This window comes from Mauremys reevesii, linkage group 3, assembly GCF_016161935.1.
Source record: "Mauremys reevesii isolate NIE-2019 linkage group 3, ASM1616193v1, whole genome shotgun sequence".
NCBI lineage: Eukaryota > Metazoa > Chordata > Testudines > Geoemydidae > Mauremys > Mauremys reevesii.
The window spans coordinates 42,281,409-42,303,955 of NC_052625.1; the positions used below are offsets into that span (position 1 = coordinate 42,281,409).

The following is a 22,547-nucleotide window of genomic DNA, read 5'->3' on the forward strand; positions in this document are numbered from 1 at the left end:
CTGTGGGGTAGTGCTGGGGTGTGGGGCTTCAGTCCTGAAGGGGGCGAGGGGGTACCGGGGCTCAGAGCTTCAGCCCCACAGGTTTGAAAATATTTACCTGAGCTCCACTCTGTACAGCTCCAGCTGAATTTAAGCCCTGGCTGGAGGTGTAAGTGGGGGAAAATAGCCATGTTCAGGGCTCTAAGAGGAGCATACAAGGCACATTTAAAAGGGAGGCTGTCATGCCTAAACATCTTACATCAAAAGCTGATTTTCCTCATGTCACTTTCAGTACAAGAAATATGCCTCCCGCCCCGCCTCCTATTGATTATTATTGGCCATATCATACCAGTGGCTATAAGAATATTCAATATGCTGAAAACTTTGTATGCTTCAGACATGTTGTTTTAATTCAATCTGACCCATATTAAACATTTTAGAACTTTTTAAAATTGCCCTGAGGAAATTTGTCAGGCAAACAATTCAATAATACTATTTTTTTTTAAAGTTTTCTTGTTGCTGAGGGAGCTGTGCTGCTGTGAAAGGTGAGAGGCTTTAAAGAAGTAGCACTAAGGCACTTTGTCCCTGAGGCCTGGTCTACACTAGGCGTTTAAATCGGTTTTAGGAGCGTAAAACCGATTTAACGCCGAAACCGTCCACACTAGCAGGCACCTTATATCGATTTTAATGGCTCTTTAAACCGGTTTCTGTACTCCTCCCTAACGAGAGGAGTAACGCTAGTATCGGTATTAACATATCGGATTAGGGTTAGTGTGGACGCTGATCGACGGTATTGGCCTCCGGGAGCTATCCCACAGTGCACCAGTGACCGCTCTGGACCGCAATCTGAACTCGGATGCAGTGGTCAGGTAAACAGGAAAAGCCCCGCGAACTTTTGAATATTTCCTGTTTGCCCAGCGTGGAGCTCCGATCAGCACGGGTGGCGATGCAGTCCGAAATCAAAATAAAAAGAGCTCCGCATGGACCATGCGGATGTGATTGCTGTAAGGGCAGGCAAATCCGTTCTATCCGTTCTATCAGCGCTCCGTTAGAATCCTTTTTTAAAAATCTCCAGACAGACGCCATAGCAGGGACTCAGCGCACTGCAGCGTGACAAGCGTAACGGAAAGCCAAAGAATCAAATGGATGCGCATGGACTGGAGGACTGAAGCTATCCACAGTTCCTGCAGCCTCCTAAAATTATTTGCATTCTTGGCTGAGCTCCAAATGCTTCTAGGGTCAAACACAGTGCCCGCGGGTCAGGGCATCGCTTGGCAATCTACTCACCCACCCCACCCACCCCCAGAAGCGAAAGGTAAAAGAATCCTCTGACTCTTTTACATGTCACCCTATCTTTACTGAATGCTGCAGATAGACGCGATAGTGCAGCACTCAACACCAACCTCCTTGCTCCCCGTCATGGGCGGCTGATGGTACAAAAGATGGAAATCCATCCTCATCATCAGCATAAGCTGATCGTGCAAAATGATGGAAATCTATCCTCATGATCAGCTTCAGCTGATGGGACAAAAGGACTGGTAACCGTCCTCGTCATCAGCCTATTGGCCCTAATTTTTTCTGGTGGATGGATGGTGCAATATGGCTGGTAACCATCCTCATCATAGCAACAGGGGGCTGAGCTCCATCAGCCCCACCCTTCATGTGTAAAGAAAGATTCAGTTGCCCCTGGACTAGCAGTGGGATGCTGGGCTTCTCTCCTACACACTGCTTAATGTCCTGTCTGGACTATCATAGCAGCTGGAGGCTGCCTTCCACTCATTTCTCACTAACAAGTCAGTGTGTCTTATTCCTGCATTCTTTATTAATTCATCACACAAGTGGGGGGACAATGCTACGGTAGCCAAGAAAGGCTGGGGGAAGAACGGAATCAACAGGTGGGGTTGTTACAGGAGCACCCCCTGTGAATAGCATACAGATAATTTCTGCGGGCTCTGACACAGAGCAGGTGGTTCTCTAGCACACTTGCCTATATTAGGCAGCACAGATTCTATTTTTAGATACCAAAAAGGAGGGATTGACTCAGGGAGTCATTCCCAATTTTTGCTTTTGCGCCCCTGGCTGATCGGCCAGGGGCACTTATGACAGCAGCCAATGGTACAAAACGATGGAAGGTACAATATGGCTAGTAACCACTCTTGGCTGTTGCGCCTGGCTGATTGCCCAGGGGCACTCGCTGCAAATGTTAAAAAGGACTGGTAGCCATGATCATCCTCAGTTCCAATTTATGGAAGGGTTTGGATGGTGCAATATGGCTAGTAACCATCTCTGCTGTCATGCAAAAGCAAAAGCATGCTTCTGTGTAGCGCTGCTGAATCGCCTCTGTGAGCGGCATCTAGTACACATACGGTGAGAGTCACAAACGGCAAAACAAGCTCCATGATTGCCATGCTATGGCATCTGCCAGGGCAATCCAGGGAAAAAAGGCGCGAAATGCTTGTCTGCCGTTGCTTTCCCAGACGAAGGAGTGACTGACGACATTTACCCAGAACCACCCGCGACAATGATTTTTGCCCCATCAGGCACTGGGATCTCAACCCGGAAGTTCCAAGGGGCGGGGGAGGCTGCGGGAACTATGGGATAGCTAGGGAATAGCTACCCACAGTGCAACGCTCCAGAAATCGACGCTAGCCTCGGACCATGGACGCACACCACCGATTTAATGTGTTTAGTGTGGCCGCGCGCACTCGATTTTATAAAATCTGTTTTACAAAACCGGTTTATGCAAATTCGGAATAGTCCCGTAGTGTAGACGTACCCTAAGCTAGGAAAGCAATGAAATACATTTTTGAAGTCAGTGGCACTTCATGCTGAAAGCTAAGCTTGCATTTAAATACTTTGCTGGAGTGAGGCCCTGGACTCTGTAGAAATGGTCTAACCTCCAGGAATGCCCTGGGAGATATGGAGAATTTCTCTCCAGGTTTTAGGACATCTGCAGGATTGGTGGCACATATCCCTGATCCACCACATGGGAAGCAATTTCTGCCACTTTTTCAACAAGATGAGTTAGAAGAACTCAGGGACTGTAATTCAGGGAGGGGAAGAAGGCTCCTTGTTCCCATTCCCTTGGGCATTTGCACAAAATTTAGACTTGATATGACCCTTAAAGTTGTTTGATGACTGATGGTGCCTCCCTCCTTGGTTATGGCTACTAAAGAGCATTTATGTGTAAATGGGAGACCAAATTAATAGATCCTTTTGTCCCTCACCGTTCCTGTCTGCAAACACATGAACCCCTTTCACACAAGGTTTATTACGAGCTGAAGTGTGGGATACCCTTGCTGAAACATTGGCAGCACATCAATGTTTACAACTGGGGTTCCTGCCACTTACTTTTACCAGTGACAGCTAGGGACAGTGTAGCGAGGGGGCATGGCCTCCCTCGGAGAAGGACAGAGGGACAGCTGCGAGCCCCCCCCCACCGAATAGGCAGAGGTGGGACACCCATGCCCACCCTGCTGGAAGCAGAGGGGCAGGACAGGAACCAGAAGTATGAAAGGCCGGCCCTCCAGCTCAGTTGGAGAGGAGCCACTGGAGGAGAAGGACATCTCTCACCTGCTGCTGGAGCTTGGACCCGACAGCAACCACAGCAGCGCCCAAGAACTGGTGGGACTGCCAGAGCTGCTGGTCGCTGGAGACATCGAGGAGTTGCTGGGACTTCTGTTAGATGTTTGCACCAGCGAGACTGATGATGACACGGGAACCCAGGTAACCCCCTCGAATGGGAGTGTAGGAAGTAGCCCAGGGAAGCCAAATATAGTTTGATTGTGTTGCTGACTGATAGCCAGTCAGCGTGTTGCGGCTGGATTTCCCCACTAACCCAGTGGCAGACCACTCTGCCACTGTTAGGGCCCTGGGCTGGGATGCAGTGATGTTGGGTGGGCCTGCATCCCCCTGCCATTCCACCCCTGGGGTGGAAGCCTCCCCACCACCAGCCATAAGGCCTGTATTTGTTGGCAGTCTGCCAGAGCCAGGACCCCTGACAGTTTGCTGCCCTGCCCTGTTTGAGGGGCTAGGGTTAGAGACTCATTAGTGCTCTGTCCTGAGTACAGGTCAGATCTTCCTGACTTTGCTGCCTGCCCTGTTTGAGGGCCTGGGCTAAAAGATTCATTACTGGCCAGGACCACCTAACTGCTTGCGGCCTCACCCTGCGGGTGGGACGGGGCTTACGAACACTGTTGCTCTAACTGTATGATGCCCAGTATGGTTGGACAACCAGGGCCCCCAAACTCAGTACTGGGTTACCCTGCTGAATGGCGGAGACCCCAATGCTAATTCCCCCCCGAACTGTACTCTTCCAAAGGACTTGTAGAGAGGGGGCATGGCCTCCTCCCAGTCGGACGGAGGGACAGCTGCGACCACCTTACAGACAGGAATTAGAAGATTCACTTGACTCTGAAGTAAACTTTTTTTGCTTGTCCAGTGTTCCCAGACTAGCATGAAGTTGCTGAGGTTAAGATTTATGATCATTGATATAAACTGAGCCAAGATTTTTAGTTCATTCCTTGTGTTATCTTTTACAGCAATGCCAATAGCATATATATAAAACTTTTTAGAAAGTAACTCATTTCACTTTAACTTGTTTCCTTTTTTCCCCCCAGCCATCTCCTTTATTATCCATGGGGGCAACTTCTAGCTTGAATCATCCTTGCGTAAATGAAAAGTCAACACCCCTGTTTGCAAAGCAGGTTTAACAGCTTTATTTAATCTTCTATTAATTCTGAATCTATTGAGCTACAAAAGTAATTAATTCAGTTACCAGTAGAAGAAGTCCTTGTCAGGCCAATAGTCATTTCCCCCCCTCAGAATTTACAGAAAGCTATCATAAATCTTTCCTGGCAACTAATAAGATCAAGACCTCTAAACAGGAAAGGCTGCAAGAGCTCTTCAAACTCCTTCCAGAAATTTTTCAAGATTTCTAAGTTTTTTTAGCTTCTGAATAAGCAAAAAATCCAATTTCTTCCTCTTTCTGCAGACTTTAGTATCCCATAAATGTGCAAGTAATCCCACAAAAAGAAAAGCAAAGGGTATTTGGAGGCTTCAGCTACCAGATCTGATTATGTGTGTCCTTCAGGTATTGTGAAGACGAGTAGCACTATTTAATCAGAATGGGAGAATATTGGCTAACTTAGTTCAGTCTCTTCCTTTATCTATTTGTGAATGAAGAGCTTGTGAAAGCTGCCAGACTGCTTGCCCTGGAAACAGAAGTCCTCTATCCACAGAATGGGCAGTGACGGGAAGCTTTTACCTAATCTATGTGCTTCAGACTAGATGTGGAGGGACCACCTCAATGGGTCCATTTTCTGGCCTCTCTGCTTCAAGGTTTCCAGTTGTAAAGGTGGATTTTGTGATCTGCCCATGTGTCAACAGGAAATGGCACTGATAACTCTAAAACCTTCCTGGAGACCACTTGACTGCCTTCTGATGGTAGAAGTTTGTAGTTAGTATCAGTCTGGGCTGGCTTCAGGCTAGCAGTCTAGAGGTGACAAGCTCTATTTCCCATTGTTGGACCTGGAGGATTAGTACTTTTTTAAACTGGGGGGTCTATCCAGGGACAGCAAAGGAGCACAACTCCCACACCTCTGTTAAAAGGGTGTGCTATTCCCCTAGAGTTCTCCCCTCTCATTGCCCCAGTACAGATTACATGATATACAACTGTGATGTGTTTGCATAAAAATATAGATTGTGAATTAAAGAACTCCTTGTTATGTTCCATCTGCAGTGGTTAATACATGTAAAGTTTAATTCTTCTTGGCCTTCTGGTTAAGATCCATATAGCTGCAAGCCTCATTGGAGAGCTTGGCAGCTACGACACAACACCATCCAAGATTGCCTGGCCAGAGCCATCCTGCCATCCGTGGGAAAGGTTGCCGAAAACTCTGCCATCCCCAGAATCAACAGTCAACTGTGACCGGACATCGTCATCACCAACTAGGACCAGAAAAAGATCATAGAATCATTGAAGATTAGGGTTGGAAGAGGCCTCAGGAGGTCATCTAGTCCAACCCCCTGCTCAAAGCAGGACCAACACCAACTAATTCATCCCAGCCAGGGCTTTGTCAAGCCAGGCCTTAAAAACCTCTAAGGATAGAGGTATGCAATAATCCAGATGTGGCCTCACCAGTGCTGAATAAAGAAGAATAATCACTTCCCTTGATCTGCTGGCAATGCTCCTACTAATGCAGCCCAATATGCCATTAGCCTTCTTGGCAACAAGGGCACACTGATGACTCATATCTAGCCGCTCATCCACTGTAATCCCCAGGTCCTTTTCTGCAGAACTGCTGCTTAGCCAGTCGATCCCCAGCCTGTAGCGGTGCATGGGATTCTTCCATCCTAAGTGCAGGACTCTGCACTTGTCCCTGTTGAACCTCATCAGATTTCTTTTGGCTCAATCCTCCAATTTGTCTAGGTCACTTTGGACCCTATCCCTACCCTCCAACTTATCTACCTCTCCCCCTAGCTTTGTGTCATCTGTGAACTTACTGAGGGTGCAATCCACCCCCATCATCCAGATCATTAATAAAGATGTAGAACAAAACCGGCCCCAGGACTGACCCCTGGGGTACTCTGCCAACTAGATATCAAGCCATTGATCACTACCCATTGAGCCCGACAATCTAACCAGCTTTCTATCCACCTTATAGTCCATTCATCCAATGCATACTTCTTTAACTTGCTGGCAAGAATACTGTGGGAGACCGTATCAAAAGCTTTGCTAAAGTCAAGATATATCACGTCCACTGCTTTCTCCATATCCACAGAGCCAGTTATCTCATCATAGAAGGCAATCAGGTTGGTCAGGCATGACTTGCCCTTGGTGAATCCATGTTGACTGTTCCTGATCACCTTCCTCTCCTCCAAGTGCTTCAAAATGGTTTCTTTGAGGACCTGCTCCATGATTTTTCCAGGGACTGAGGTGAGGCTGACCGGTCTGTAGTTCCCGGGTTCTCTTTCTTCCGTTTTTTAAAGATGGGCACTATGCTTGCCTTTTTCCAGTCGTCCAGGACCTCCCACAATTGCCACGAGTTTTCAAAGATAATGGCCAATGGCTCTGCAATCACATCAGCCAATTTCCTCAGCACCCTCGGCTGCATTAGATCTGGACCCATGGACTTGTGCATGTCCAGCTTTTCTAAATAGTCCTTAACCTGTTCTTTCACCACTGAGGGCTGCTCACCTCCTCCTGATATTGTGCTGCCCAGGACAGCAGTGTCGGAGCTGACCTTGTGATGGACGTCACAGTGCCGACCTAGTGGACATCACAGTTCTTGAGAACAGGACCCAGGCCTTCCACGTTGCCCGAGCTCGAAAGGTGGAGAAATATGCCCCTCTGGCTGAAAACTTAAGAGCTAAGGGTTACCAGGTCCAGACTCATGCACTGATCATTGAAGCCTTATGCGCATGGGACCCCAGTAATGAGCAAGTGCTGAGAGAACGTGGAATCGGTGAACATTACGCTTGGCTGATGTGGCAACTCTTGGTGTCGGATGCCATCAGGTGGTCGAAGGACTCTACGTAGAACACATCACTGGACATTGGCAATACCAGGAGGGATGAGCTGGAGTACCGATGAGAAGCGTGATCAGGAAAGTAACAAATATTTTCCTCAAGGATTGTATTTTCTAAATGGACAACCAACCTAATTCTCAATTACTGAGGGACAATCCCCACTTATTGATATATTTTGCTTTCCACAACCAAATCTCTATTTGGGCATAAGCTTTCGTGGGCCAGAACCCACTTCATCTGATGCATGGAGTGGAAAATACAGTAGCAGGTATAAATACACAGCACTTGAAAAGATGGGAGTTGCCTTACCAAGTGGGAGGTCAGTCTAACGAGACAATTCAATTAGGCTATCAAGGGAGGAAAAAATCACTTTTGTAGTGGTAATGAGAGTGGCCCATTTCAAACAGCTGACAAGAAGGTGTGAGTAACAGTAGGGGGAAATTAGTATGGGGGAAATTAGGTTTTGTAATGACCCAACCACTCCCAGTCTTTATTCAGGCCTAATTTGATGGTGTCCAGTTTGCAAATTAATTCCAGTTCTGTAAAGCCTTTGTGGAGGCTACTCCAGCCACTGGGGTGGGAATGGGGGATAGGATGAGAGGATCCCTCCCAGACCCACACTGAGCATATTGAGCCCCCTATTGTGTAGCAGAAATGCACCAGTTCCAGCAGGGCCTTTTTGCATCTGTGAAAGAGGGGGCCTGATTTAGCCTTAAATAAATTAACCTTCATGCTGAAGACATGAGTTGGAGCCCCAGTTAGTTTGTAAGAATATTATAAGTAAGTTGAATCAGCGAAGGGGTGGAGTGGGAGAAGTGTTATGTTAACTCTTAATATTTGGCTATATTAAAAATAATATTAGCATAATGTTTAGGCTATATGTAGATCAGAAATGGGGTCAGATTCACTGACCCAAAAAGGTGGGAGTCAAATCTCACCCTTACTAAGTTGTCTGTAAGTTTGGGATGCTTGTTCTTGTTCTTACACTATCATAGAATCATAGACTTTAAGGTCAGAAGGGACCATTATGATCATCTAGTCTGACCTCCTGCACAATGCAGGCCACAGAATCTCACCCACCCACTCCTGTATCAAACCTGTGTCTGAGCCACTGAAGTCCTCAAATCATGGTTTAAAGACTTTAAGGTGCAGAGAACCTTCCAGCAAGTGACCTATGCCCCACGCTGCAAAGGAAGGCGAAAACCCCCCAGGGCTTCTGCCAATCTGCCCTGAAGGAAAATTCCTTCCCGACCCCAAATACGATGATCAGCTAAACCCTGAGCATGTGGGCAAGACTCACCAGCCAGACACCCAGGAAAGAATTCTCTGTAGTAACTCAGATCCCACCCCATCTAACATCCCATCACAAACCATTGGGCATATTTACCAATAGTAGTCAAAGACAAATTAATTGCCAAAATTAGATTATCCTATTATACCATCCCCTCCAAAAACTTATCAAGCTTAGTCTTGAAGCCAGATATGTCTTTTGCCCCCACCACTCCCGTTGGAAGGCTGTTCTAGAACTTTACTCCTCTGATGGTTAGAAACCTTCGTCTAATTTCAAGTCTAAACTTCCTGACAGTCAGTTTATATCCATTTGTTCTTGTGTCCACATTGGTACTGAGCTTAAATAATTCCTCTCCCTCCCTGATATTTATTCCTCTGATATATTTATAGAGAGCAATCATATCTCCCCATAGCCTTCTTTTGGTTAGGCTAAACAAGCCAAGCTCTTTGAGTCTCCTTTCATATGACAGGTTTTCCATTCCTCGGATCATCCTACTAGCCCTTCTCTGAACCTGTTCCAGTTTGAATTCATCCTTCTTAAACATGGGAGACCAGAACTGCACACAGTATTCCAGATGGAGTCTCACCAGTGCCTTGTATAACGGTACTAACACCTCTTTATCTCTACTGGAAATACCTCGCCTGATGCATCCCAAGACCGCATTAGCTTTTTTCACAGCCATATCACATTGGCAGCTCATAGTCATCCTGTGATCAACCAATACTCTGAGGTCCTTCTCCTCCTCTGTTATTTCCAACTGATGCCTCCCCAGCTTATAACAATAGTTCTTGTTATTAATCCCTAAACGCATGACCTTGCACTTTTCACTATTAAATTTAATCCTATTACTATTACTCCAGTTTACAAGGTCATCTAGATCTTCCTGTATGATATCCCGGTCCTTCTCTGTATTGGCAATACCTCCCAGCTTTGTGTCATCCGCAAACTTTATTAGCACATTCCCACTTTTTGTGCCAAGGTCAGTAATAAAAAAATTAAATAAGATTGGTCCCAAAACCGATCCCTGAGGAACTCCGCTAATAACCTCCCTCCAGCATGACAGTTCACCTTTCAGTACAACCCATTGTAGTCTCCCCTTTAACCAGTTCCTTAACCACCTTTCAGTTTTCATATTGATCCTCATCTTTTCCAATTTAGCTAATAATTCCCCATGTGGAACCGTATCAAATGCCTTACTGAAATCGAGGTAAATTAGATCCACTGCATTTCCTTTGTCTAAAAAATCTGTTACCTTCTCACAGAAGGAGATCAGGTTGGTTTGGCACGATCTACCTTCTGTAAAACCGTGTTGTATTTTGTCCCAATTACCATTGACCTCAATGTCCTTGACTACTTTTTCCTTCGACATTTTTTCCAAGACCTTGCATACTACAGATGTCAAACTGACAGGCCTGTAGTTGCCTGGATCACTTTTTTTCCCTTTCTTAAAGATAGGAACTATGTTAGCAATTCTCCAGTCGTACAACCCCTGAGTTTACAGATTCATTAAAAATTCTTGCTAATGGGCTTGCAATTTCATGTGCCAGTTCCTTTAATATTCTTGGATGAAGATTATCTGGGCCCCCTGATTTAGTCTCATTAAGCTGTTCGAGTTTGGCTTCTACCTCGGATGTGGTAATATCTACCTCCATATCCTTATTCCTATTTGTCATCCTACCATTATCCCTAAGCTCCTCATTAGCCTCATTAAATACTGAGGCAAAGTATTTGTTTAGATATTTTTACTACGCAAAGACTGCAAAACTTTCAGAATCTTTCTTAAACAGTAATGCAAAATAAAAGTAGTATCTAAAACTTGACTAGTCTATAAAAGACAATGTTTTGCAGAGATGGACATTGCAACAGCTGAAATGCATAGTCAGGCCGTTTGGTGGTAGATATGCCAAACCCACAAAAAAAAATGCAGAAACTGGGCTTGTTTTTGGCTTAATAGCTTGTTGCAGCTTGTTGCTTCTTTTTTTTTTTTGATTGGCTCCCATTAGACAGAAGCCAAGTGGGGGGCAAGCAGGGGTGGGGAGAGAGTCAGGGGTGCACAGCAGGCCCACCACAGTCCCAGACTGCACGCCAGGAGGGATCTAGTCACATAGAGTGTTGGAGTTCTTAGGGATTGGCTTGTTTTAGCCTTGTTTTGAAATGGGATTAGCTTGATTTTTGGCTTATTGTGAAAGTCGGGGTGCTTATTTACTGTGTGAAAGTTGGCAACTGTGTTTGGCGGTGGTGAAAAAATTAAGAGGCACAATACAAGTCCTAACAAATACAAGGAAAAATGAGGTGGAAGATCAGAAAATATATGTGCAGATTAGATAATGCTCTAAAAATGGCTATGCAATTATCATATGGGATTTCCGTTAACCTAAAATTAGAGTCTCCATAGTAGAAGAGTAGATATTGTGATTAGTTTAAAAAGAAAAAGTAAAGTATTTTCCTTATGCAGTTTATGTGGAAACAGTTCAGACTTGGAATTTAGGCCTAGAATACAATTATATTTTGCATGTGTGTAAAATAATAGTAAAGTGAAAGTACAGAGAATTAGGAAAAATTATCGGAGCTGGAAATTATAGAAAAGTGGAAAGCAAACAGGAAATCTGGAATACACAGTCTACATGCAGTCCACTGATATACAAGGCAAGTTGTAAAACTGTTGTTTGAAAAGCACTCAGAAAGGATTTTGCACTCTTCTTGCAATCCATAAATCCTATTAAAAGAAGAAAGAAGGTAAAGAACAGAATCCATTTCGAAAGTAGTGTGAGGCATTGCATATAGGAGATGGATAGGCTGAAAAATGTCACCACTAATATTAAAAATGTATAGAGTAGGTAGTGTAGCATACATGTTGTGAGAAAGAATTCCTCCAATAAAGCAGGATGCCTGAAATGCCACTTTATTTATTCCATTTCAATGCTCACACAGATGAAATACTAACACTGAGCCATGCAAGGCAGGAGGAAAGACAATTACTATACAAATGACACACGCAAACTTAGGGAGTCAGGACTACAACCCAGGTCCTTCAGTTCCTAAGAGGCAGCCATCTATTCATCTTATCTATGAAATAAAATAAATCAGTTTTAGTTGCTAATAACACTAGGTCTCTTTGTGGGAGGGCCACTACTGAGAAATATTGTACACAAGAAGTCAGCACATTACAAGATTTGGAGGGACTCTTAGCCACATGCGATTCCACACTCTTAATTAGACTGCTTGAAAACTTAATATAAGGTGATACGAAATTACCTTCTACCTTCCCCAGGTTGATCATTGCAGTCTGTTAGTGTTACTTTGCACTGAGGGCCAGATCCCGCTCCAGCTAAAGTCAATGGGAGTTTTGCCATTGACTTCAATAGAACCAGGATTTGGTTTAATGTCTTTACTGATGTTGCTAATTGTTCCATTGACTTTTGTATGGTGCTGACTTGACCCAGTACAACACTGATACAATTTCAAGTTCATAATATCCACTTACTTGAGTAGTGTGGTATCTGGTGTTAGTTTGTTTATCTCTGTTAAAGGTGTGAGTGTCCCTTTAATTCATGTAATTCTTAAATGGATATAACCTAGGCCCCCTCTATGAGCCATAAACTGCACAGATACTAACTAAAATTGGCCATTATGCACAGAACAGCCCACACAAATGATCTGAAATAACATCATCCTCTTCCCTTGAAGGCCCAGTATGGATTCAGGGAACAGGAAATGGTGCCAGACCAGTAGGTGGCCCACACCTCTATCAAGAGCAATCTGATGCTATAAACCTCCCTCCCTGCACATTAGAAAGCTCTTTGAGAGAGGAGATGCTTGACAATGGCAATGTTCCAATTACAACATGGCTAAGGGAGCTGTGCTGTCAGGGGAGGGGGGATCTGGAAATACCCTTCCACTTCTGCTGCTTCCTTCCTCTGCAAATTTATGGCAGGGCTTTTGAAGCACACAATCCTCTTTGTATAACTATAGAGGTATCTCTCTTGAAGCCTCACTCCCTAATTGTTGGGTGAGGGCAAGCCAAACCCTGACCCTGTTTCACAACTTTTTGTGATGACAGGACAAGTGGGCCTATAACAGTTCAAAATGTATTATATAGCAGGACCCCACCCATTTAGGTAGATTCTTTACCCCACCGGTATCTATCATCTGGGGTCACTTTGACTTTAAAAAAAAAAAAGGAGATGATGATGATAAAGGTGTAAACAAGTAAGTGGTTTATTAAGAAGGGAAGCAAGATAAACAGAATAAAATAACTCGGTGGTTTACCCCTGATGGGCCTAAAGCCCAGATCCCACAACCCCCGGTCACAAAACTATGGGCATACAAACAACAAGAGTCAACATTACTATTCTGAAGGACAGGACCTAGGTGATATGGCGTGCTGTTTTAAGGTTTGCTTCTGTCTCTCTCCAGATCCGGACCTTCTACTGTGATGCCACATGAAGTGGAAGCACAGGAGGAACTCGGATCCTTTTGGAAGATGGAGCTGAACCATGTAAGATACAGATGATGGTGATCTCCTGCTTTCCTTGGCCTTGATGGTCCTCTTGCCTCTCTCAGACTGCGCAAACCGAACGAACATGGGCTGCCTCTAGGACAGATAGCCCTGAGGGGAGGGTGACTTCCTCTTAAATAGCCTGGCTATCTCTGGGCAGATCAGCCTGAGATCAGGTGATCTTTTCCTGCCTTTGAGGGTTACCAGGTAAGTTAAGCCTACATGGCAACCAATTAGAAAAATCATACTATAGAAAGGGCGCCAAACTAATTGGAGGAGAAGGAGACAAACATGGAGGGCAAACAACAAAGTAAAAACAAATATGGCTAAATGCCCTCAACAGTTCCCCTCCTTGACAATAGGATACCCTCAGGGATCCATACTGTAAGCTTAAATTTGTACTAAACTCTAGGTAGGGGTTTCATCCTGGATTGAGCAGCAACCTTTTTAAGCTTACACTTGAACCAACTTACTATAATAATAATAATGAAAACAAAAGTTAAACCCTGGAAAATCAGCAGTATTACAAACAGCTGTAGTAAAATGTATAATGCATTGGATAATTCAGCTGGAGTGGCAAACAAGGTCTCCCACCAATGATTAAACCAGGAAGCTTTTAGAACCCTATCCAATATATACTCTATTTGGTTAGTTGAGTGGTGGACCGCTAGCATTATTTCTTTACCATCTTTTTCCAGCTTCCATAGCTTAGCAACCAGATCCAGATGCTGAACAATCTACTTAAGGGCGGAGATGTTAACCCCTAAGTGGATGGGGTCCACATGATGATACAATGCATATGCGAGCTTTACATTCTGCATTGTTAAGTTTTTAGATACAAAATTTATGTCGCATCCAGATATCTATGAAACAAGGCGCAAGTATAAATTAATACCGGGGTCAACAACAACCTTATATAAGAAGTTAACAGTGAATTCTGAAGACATACTTTGTATACACACACAATTATTATCTATGACAATTAATTGAAACTGGTTACCCAGCCTGGAGTGTAGATAATAATGGCATTTACCCTTATAAGCATTCAGGCAGATGTGCATACCTGAATATAATTCTGCATAACAAATATAGCCATTATTTGGCTCTCAGATACATGATCCTAGATCTGCATCAAAATATTAATTATTTCTCTCCATCACCCAACTAGGTATATCCATGATTGTATGATTTATGTATAAGCCTAGAGGTGTCAGAGGAGAAACCCAAGTGGTGGTAGCATTGATTGATGGTCATAATATGGACAACTACTCTAGTAGATTCCATTTAGAAGCTCAGTAGCTTCCACCAGGAATGGTGTTCCCGTTCGAAGGGAGACACCTCCCTCATCATCAGACCTTTTATTTCTCGTTGGATTTTTCCTTGATATCCAGCCATGATGATGCCGCTGGACACCCACTGTATCCATGTTTGGGATTGAGTACATGTGATGGCTCATGATGCATGGGTCTGCAGTTTACCCACGGAGTCCACTATTTGGATCAGATCCTTTTCTTGAATTGAATACCATGAGTACATGATTGATGTAGGTCTATATGTTAATTCCCCAATTTTATTGAGTGAAGAAACCAAGGGCTGGTTGAGCGTTGACAAGTCGTACCCTATACTACTAATTTTCTTTGCAAGATTTCCGGCAGTGGCTAGATGGCCACACCTAAGCCAGTACCCAAACTTCTGAGCACCTTGGCCACTATATCTCTTTTTTTAATTTTAGGCCTCTAGGAACAACAGTGCTAAGCCAAGCATGCCAACCCATGAGTAGAGGTCCTATATATGGGACACATTTGGGTTCCATGCTGCTAATGGTGGTTTGCAGATTTACTGATACCCTTTTGATAAAATAACTTGGGTTAATAATGACCAATCTTTTGAGGTCTTTCTTAACCACAACGGATCCTATGGAACTTTTATATGGCTCAGGGAGCACCAAAACTTCCATCTTTTGTTTTATGCCAAAGGCCCCCGCAGGATTCCAGATGCCAGAATCATTTACATTTATGGACATATTAAATTGACCATAACAGCTAGCCACAAAATTAATGGAACTTGCATAATAAAAAAATTTAACACTGAAGGAGCATTACAACATGGTTTGTTATCACTACTGCAACTTAACCGTGTTGCATATTCTTTACAAGGAGTGTGTAATCTAACAGGAAGGGATGCCACATAAGGTTGAAAGTTGGCAAAGATGTCAATTTGAATAGCTTCCACCCTTATGTGAGGTTTTAGGTTAGACCTCATTCATATACACTTTAAGGCATTTTTTGTTACAAGCCCTCTGGTGCAATTGTTAAAATGTTCACTAAGGAGCTCCCATCTACAGCTGGTTTTGGGCTTTACTAAACACAGAGAGGAGTCTGACTGAGAATCTGTGAAAGGAATGATAGCCAGAGAGCTTGTGCTGCCTAATACTTCCTTCGCTGATATTACACAATTGTTTCCATTTTTACAAGCGAAGATCATGATTGATCCTAATACTGAAAGACTTTGAAATAACCTTCCAGGGTTTGAAGGTCCCCTTTTTACATAATCATTTAACACATCCTTCCCCAAATTATAAAAATAACGGTCTTCATTTACAACCAAAGTACCATACCTATTTACAAGAGATAACAAATAAACCAGACAGATAGCGATTCTGTACAAAGATGTTACCACATAATGATAGAACCATAGGCGATCGTTGAATGTCTACCTGTAACAAACGAAAGAAAACAAACAGGTAGTTACTATGCACTTTCAACTGTTGACCTCTTTCCACTTCTTGAGCTGGGTGGAATGAAACCATTTGAGGCTTTTCTTTCCCTTCTTTCCAGATATTTCTACCTGTTAGGTGGTAGGGCTGGCCTTATTTACAATGAGGACAGGATCTACCCATTTAGGATGAAGGGAGTGATCTTTTCCAGAGAAAAACCTGTACAAAACTTGGTCTCTCACATCCCACTCAGTTACTTTTAAGGTGTTACCCAATCACTTGTCCATTTGCCTAGCATTTAACTTACGTTTCATGGCTACTTCCTTCTGAGTGTTGGTGATGCTGTTAAGCAACTTTTCCATATATTGGTCCATCTGAACCCTGGGTTGGTATTTATCGGGGGAATGCCTCCTAAACACTATCTCTCAGGGTTTCTCATAGTTCTTCCAGTGGAGAACCTCATGTGGTGCATAGCTGTGGGACGCAATGCTAGATCATATCACCATCAGGACAAATGGCATTTGCTTATCCCAGTTTTTACCATTGGTGGATATGATTTTTCGCAATGCAGTCTTTAAGGTACAGTTGCTCTTTTCCACCAATCCGGGGCTTTTCAGGTGGCTTACTACGTGAAACTTTTGTTTGATTTGCAGGGCTTGGCACAGAGACTGGAACACCTCTCCAACAAAGTGGGGTCCTTGGTCAGAATCCACTGTCTCCGGCTAACCAAATCGAGAGAAGCAGACCAAATCCAGCAATGTTTTGGTGGTAGTGGTAGCAGTGTTATTTCTGACCGGATTGGCATTGATCCATTTAGAAAATGAATTGACTACCACGAGGCAGTGTCGGTTGCCAGCTCCAGTAGAGGGCAGAGGACCTATAAAATCTATTTGGAGATGGTACCAGGGTTCCCCAATCGGTTGATGGAACATTGGCCCTTTAACAATCCTTCTGTCTGGATTGTTCTCAGCACATGGAATACAGTTCCATACATATTTTTCTGTGGTATCTTTTAGGTTAGGCCACCAACCCACTGTCAATATTCGACTGATAGTCTTGTCAGTACCAAAATGTCCTTGCTGATGTGCCAGAGTAATTAGCTCATTTTTAAGACAGGTTGGAATGACAAAAACTGGGATAGCATTTTATGAATCTGTTTTAGTTGCCATGATCAATCTGCTGCTGTGTTTAGACATCAAATAGCCACGATGTTCAGACTTGTTTAATAAATCTTTAATTTCTGGGTCTTGTAGTTGCAGCTGTACAAGATCTAGCTGGATGTTCACATCTGATGACTGGACCTTACAGATTATATTATTGGATTTATCCCACAGGCTTTCAGGTCCTAACAGGGCAGCTTCTTTTGCAAGCAGATCCACCTTGTTGTTCCACGTAGAAATTTCTGCTTGGTTCTTTCTATGCGCACGGACTTTAAACCGGTAAGTTCTTCCAGTTCTTTTCTCTGCCAAACACCGTGCATGCACTAAGTATTTGACATATGTGATGGGCTTATTATCCGCTGACATCATCTTAACCAAATAGGCATCCAATTAATTAATGCTCGAATTACTCAATCCGAGTCAGAGCAGATTAATAAATCTATGTCCAAAGATGCCTCATATAAGGTGGCTAACACAGCAAGAACTTCTGTTGCTTGAGCAGAGCTTTGCATTACAGTCCCTTGGAGCGTTCTTCCCGTTCTTATTTGGAGAGAGGCATACCCTGCCCATGGTCTGCCTTCATGGAAGTGGCAGCTCCCAACTACCGCCCAGATATCTCTGTTGAGTTTTTAGCAGCTTCATAGGAGGTCTCTGATAAGAAAGGTGACTTGCTCTCATTTGTGTCTTTTGATAAGGGCCGGCTCCAGGCACCAGCTAAGGAAGCAGGTATTTGGGGCGGCTAATACAAAGGGGCAGCACTCCGTCTGCTATTGGGGCAACCTGTCCGGGTCTTTGGCGGGAATTTGGCGGTGGGTCCCTCAGTCCCTCTCTTCCTCTTTGAGCAGTCGCTGAAGTACTGCCAAAGAGGAAGAGAGGAAGTGAAGGACCCGCCGCCGAAGTGCTGCCGAAGAATGGAGTGGTGCGATTGAGCTGCTGCCAAAGTGCCGCCGATTTTTTTTTCCCGCCGCTTGGGGCAGCAGAAAACCTCAAGCCAGCCCTGCTTTTGATAGAAGAGGACACTCGTGGTCTCCAGATGTAAACAGGGAGTATGGAATTGTGGATGAGGACTGAGCTTTCTCCACTTGGACATCTTTATTGAGCAGGCTCAGAGTCCAGTTTGTCAGCCGTGGGTTTGACACACTTCCTTCATTTATTCTTCCAGACAGGACATGCCTGACTGGACTGTGTATTGTTCTCAGGACTATGGAGACATCCTGACTAGATATTCCCAGTGATTAATTGACCAGACTAGAGCTAAAAGCTCTCGTTCACATGGAGAGAACGCTTTTTCCACCTCACTCCAAGTTTTAGAGCCAAAGGTGACTAGTCTATGTCCTGTGCCAGTGTCCTGCATTAGGACTGCACTGAGTCCATTCTTTGTTGTCGCAGTTTACAGAATAAAGGGTTTCCCTGGTTGCAGGCACATAAGTGCTGGTGCTTCCGTAAGCAGGAGCGGCTCCAGGCCCCAGCACGCCAAGCACGTGCTTGGGCCGCCCCTGTCCGTAAGGGCTTGCTTTAATTTACAAAATGCCCTTTTTTCTGCATCAGTCCAAGTCCACTCTGTCCTTTTCTTCAACAGATTATTGAGGGGCTGTGCTGGTTCAGAATAACCCTCTAAAAAATTGTGAGAAAATCCCGTCAGCCCGAGAAATTAATGTAGCACAGTAATGACCTTGGGGGGCAGGTAGCTTGCTGATCAACTCAACCCTTCCAGCATCTGGACGAGGGCCTTGAATGCCTAGCTCCATTCCTAAATAGGTTATCTTCTGCTGGAGCATCTGCGCCTTGGTGGGACTGATTAGGAATCCCATCTCCTGGATCCTTTTCAGGATGACCGCTAAGATTTCCCTTTCTTGTAGGTGTTGCACTAAGGATATTGTCCACGTAGCTTATTATTTTGTCTTTACCTTCCAGATGTTCCCACATTTTTGCTACATTTTTTGTGGCAAAGTGAGGGTGGGTTATGGTACCTTTGTGGGACATGGGTGAGTGATAGCTTCCTGTTACCATAAGTGAACACAAACTTATATCAGCTGCCAGGATGGAGTGGGATGGCAAAGAAGGCATTACTGAGATCAAGAATGGTGAACCACTTGGTGCCTGCCGCAATGGCCACCATTATCTCTTGGAATTTGACAACTATGGGAGTCATCCTGGGTGTTACTCAGTTGAGCTCCTTGTAGTCTACCGTTAACCGCCAGTTAACTTTATCAGCTTTTAACATGGGCCATATGAGGGAGTTACATACACTTTCCAATTCTACAAGTACCCCTTGACCTAGGAGGGATTGAATGGTGAGTCTGATGCCTTCCTCTGCCTCTCGGGAGTACGTGTATTATTTCTGTGGTTGAGGGTCCGGACCGACCACCACAAGTTCAGTGCTGATTTTCAGACATTGGAGTTTGTTCTTTGCAAAGGAACCTTGAGTATTTGTTGGTAATGGTGATGACAGCTGGCTCCCACTCAGGGATGGTTAGCCTTTCACATGCCTTCAGGGTAGCAACTCGGTGTGAGGCAGGTATTACAGTTCCTCCTCCTGTGTCAAAGGCTTGTGTTAGCACTTTATTGGTCAGGTCAATGATTACATTCAGCTTTTTAAAAATGTTGATATCCAAAATCCCGTGTTCGTCAAGTGCTTGTACCCCAAAAGATGTTCTTGTGGTCCGGCTTCCCACAGTACACTGGATCAGCTGAAGAAATGGTACAGCACTCTCTCTGCCACTATATCCCTCCAATATCTTCATTTCTTGAATCAGAAAATTCGTGATTTCTGGAGCTTCTCTAGAACAAATCAACGAGAGTGCAGCACCCCACCCCTTTAGGTAGATTCTTTACCCACTGGTATCTATCATCCAGGCTCACTTTGAAATTCAAAAAAAGGAAAGGAGATAAGGGTGTAAACAAGTAAGGGGTTTATTAAGAAGGGAAGCAAGATAAACAGACTAAAATAGCTCGGTGGTTTATCTCTGATGGGCCTAAAGCCCAGATCCTAACCCCCTTTACAAAACTATGGGCATAAAAACAACAAGAGTCAACATTACTATTCTGAAGGACAGGACCCAGGTGGTATGGCGTGCTGTTTTAAGGTTTGCTTCTGTCTCTCTCCAGATCCAGACCTACTACTGTGATGCCACTTGAAGTGGAAGCACAGGTGGAACTCGGATCCTTTTGGAAGATGGAGCTGAACCATGTAAGATACAGATGATGGTGATCTCCTGCTTTCCTTGGCCTTGATGGTCCTCTTGCCTCTCTCAGACTGCGCAAACTGAACGAACATGGGCTGCCTCTAGGACAGACAGCCCTGAGGGGAGGGTGACTTCCCCTTAAATAGCCTGGCTATCTCTGGGCAGATCAGCTTGAGATCAGGTGATCTTTTCCCGCCTTTGTGGGTTACCAGGTAAGTTAAACCTACATGGCAACCAATTAGAAAAATCATACTACAGAAATAGCGCCAAACTAATTGGAGGAGATGGAGACAAACATGGAGGGAAAACAACAAAGTAAAAACAAAGATGTCTAAACAACCAACAACCCCTTCTCCCCAGCTGCTTCCTGAATTTGCAGCCCTTTCCCCATTGTAGGGAATAATTTAGCTTTAGTCAGTAGTAGTGAGGTAGAGGATCCTGGGAGAGATCTGGGAGTTTCAAGCAGTTGGAAGAGTCAGTTAACTAGTGCAGAGTATGAGCTGAAACTTCTCTGTTAGTAAAATCATTGTGTTGTTAACCCAGCTGTTGGAGTGAGTTGCCATCAATATGATAACATGCCAATGACAGTGTTTGTACAATGTAAAACATTACTGCGCCTGTAGACATCTTAGACTCCATTTCTGTAGAAGTTCCCTTTTCTAGATAGTAAAAGTATCTCACAAATTTAAATCCAGAGCTATTGCAATTTATTTTTAAAGTGAATACAGATGTTCATGAACAGTGTGTGTCAAACTGACAGCACTAGAGCCTGGAGTACTCTGCCACACCATTACTACTGAATAGGCTATGATAGAAGCTTGCAATAACCGTTGTCCCGTTAATATGTATATTCTGTTCTGTAGGGATGATCATAAGGATTTTATCTTTGTCCTCTCTGTTGAAACTGCTTCACAGGAAATCAATTGCTAAATGTTTTTGTGTGTGTCCACTACATGTCCACTGGAAATTGAACTGAGTGCATCCAAACCTTTCAGATAGTAATAACTTTCAGTCATTAGCAACTGTTTTGGAGTCAAATAAGTGACCTAAAGAGAAACAGTCCCTACTATATTCTATTACCAGAGCAGTGGCTTTGTTGCATGGCAGCACAAATTCTGTAACGTCCCACTTAAAGGGAAAAAAATGGCATTACTCACCTACTGCTTATTCTTAGGAAATGCAACTGGGAGCTTCACTTTAAGGTGCCTCTCCCCAACTTTGGGAAATCAAATCACTTATTAGGTTTCTTGGTGATGGGGCTGTGGGAGGAGGCATAACACTTGATGATCTGAAAGGGTGAAAAGGCAGAGCACCTGAAGTGATCAATGGCTCCATGTCTAGTTGGCAGTCGGTATCAAGTGGAGTGCCCCAAGGGTCTGTCCTGGGGCTGGTTTTGTTCAATATCTTCATTAATCATCTGGAGGATGGCGTGGACTGCACCCTCAGCAAGTTTGCAGATGACACTAAACTGGGAGGAGTGGTAGATACGCTGGAGGGTAGGGATAGGATACAGAGGTACCTAGACAAATTAGAGGATTGGGCCAAAAGAAATCTGATGAGGTTCAACAAGGACAAGTGCAGAGTCCTGCACTTAGGATGGAAGAATCCCATGCACTGCTACAGACTAGGGACCGAATGGCTACGCAGCAGTTCTGCAGAAAAAGACCTAGGGTTTACAGTGGATGAGAAGGTGGATATGAGTCAACAGTGTGCCCTTGTTGCCAAGAAGGCTAACAGCATTTTGGGCCGTATAAGTAGGGGCATTGCAAGCAGATTGAGGAACGTGATCATTTCCCTCTATTGGTGAGGCCTCATCTGGAGTACTGTGTCCAGTTTTGGGCCCCACACTACAAGAAGGATGTGAAAAAATTGAAAAGAGTCAGGCGGAGGGCAACAAAAATGATTAGGGGGCTGGAGCACATGACTTATGAGGACAGGCTGGGGGAACTGGGATTGTTTAGTCTGCAGAAGAGAAGAATGAGGGGGGATTTGATAGCTGCTTTCAACTACCTGAAGGGGGGGTTCCAAAGAGGATGGATCTAGACTGTTCTCAGTGGTAGCAGATGACAGAACAAGGAGTAATGGTCTCAAGTTGCATTGGGGGAGGTTTAGGTTGGATATTAGGAAAAACTTTTTCACTAGTAGGGTGGTGAAGCACTGGAATGGGTTACCTAGGGAGGTGGTGGAA

General features: G+C 44.3%; 1 long non-coding RNA gene across 5 annotated transcripts in view; it reads left to right on the plus strand.

Annotated features, from left to right (window-relative positions):
• Nucleotides 1-22,547, plus strand: part of LOC120400753 — a 47,032-nt gene that overhangs the window by 22,276 nt on the left and 2,209 nt on the right. For all 5 annotated transcript variants that reach the window (XR_005596042.1, XR_005596045.1, XR_005596043.1 and 2 more), the window contains 3 exons: nt 13,217-13,298; nt 17,349-17,453; nt 20,283-20,364. This is a non-coding gene — a long non-coding RNA (uncharacterized LOC120400753). The remainder of the gene's footprint in view (nt 1-13,216; nt 13,299-17,348; nt 17,454-20,282; nt 20,365-22,547) is intronic.